Source organism: Penaeus monodon, chromosome 25 (genome assembly GCF_015228065.2).
Source record: "Penaeus monodon isolate SGIC_2016 chromosome 25, NSTDA_Pmon_1, whole genome shotgun sequence".
Lineage (NCBI taxonomy): Eukaryota > Metazoa > Arthropoda > Malacostraca > Decapoda > Penaeidae > Penaeus > Penaeus monodon.
The window spans coordinates 2,974,267-2,975,049 of record NC_051410.1 but is presented as its reverse complement, the minus strand read 5'-3'; the positions used below and the strand labels follow the sequence as shown (position 1 = coordinate 2,975,049).

Below are 783 nucleotides of genomic sequence, written 5' to 3'. Positions count from 1 at the left end.
ACAAGACCACTGATTAGGGTGATGATATAAGGCACACAAAGCAAATGATAACATTGTCCACCTGTATTGTATTGTCACAAGGATGATGTGACCCTTAGATTCAAGTGCTTCTTCCTCTGTTTGCACATCGTGAATGATTTAGGAAACGTGTTTGCATTTATTGGATACTGTGAAATGAATGAGACTCGGATAATCTGTCAATGGAAGATGTGTTGGTGAAGTTTTGACAGTTCTGACATCAGTGGAATTAGATTACATTAGATTCTTTTTTCTCATGCATACCTGTTTTCAACATTTGTTAGAGTGAATGAACAATGCCTGCATTTTTGTTGCAAGAAGTCATTTATGTTTTGAGAGATGAAAAGACTTTAAGCTTTATCATTTAGTATTGAGTTTATTTATTACTACATGCAGTTATTGACAAAAAGTATCACTCCTCATATAAAAATTTATATAGGCCTAAATATACAGGAATTTTCATTGTACTTTCTGTTTTAATCAACGAAGGGGAAAAATATGTGCAAAATATACAGTTTTTATAATAGGGAGGATTCGACTCACAGGGCGCTGGAGTTTGCAACAGCTCTATTTGTCCAAGTCTAATCCTCTGGGACACCCATCTAATGAACCCAAAGCTGGCCTTAAACCCCAGGTATCACTCCTAGGCTAGGTCACATTTTTTTTCAGTTAATTTTGCAAAATATTTTAATATAATTATTCATTTTATTTATACTCATAAAACAACATTACATACATAATTTTCATAGTCCTATAGTAATGTGT

At 33.5% G+C, this 783-nt stretch overlaps 1 protein-coding gene across 1 annotated transcript in view; it reads left to right on the top strand.

Moving 5' to 3' along the window:
* Nucleotides 1–783, top strand: part of LOC119589486 (protein FAM102B-like) — a gene marked incomplete at its 3' end in the record, with an annotated part of 7,583 nt that overhangs the window by 1,068 nt on the left and 5,732 nt on the right.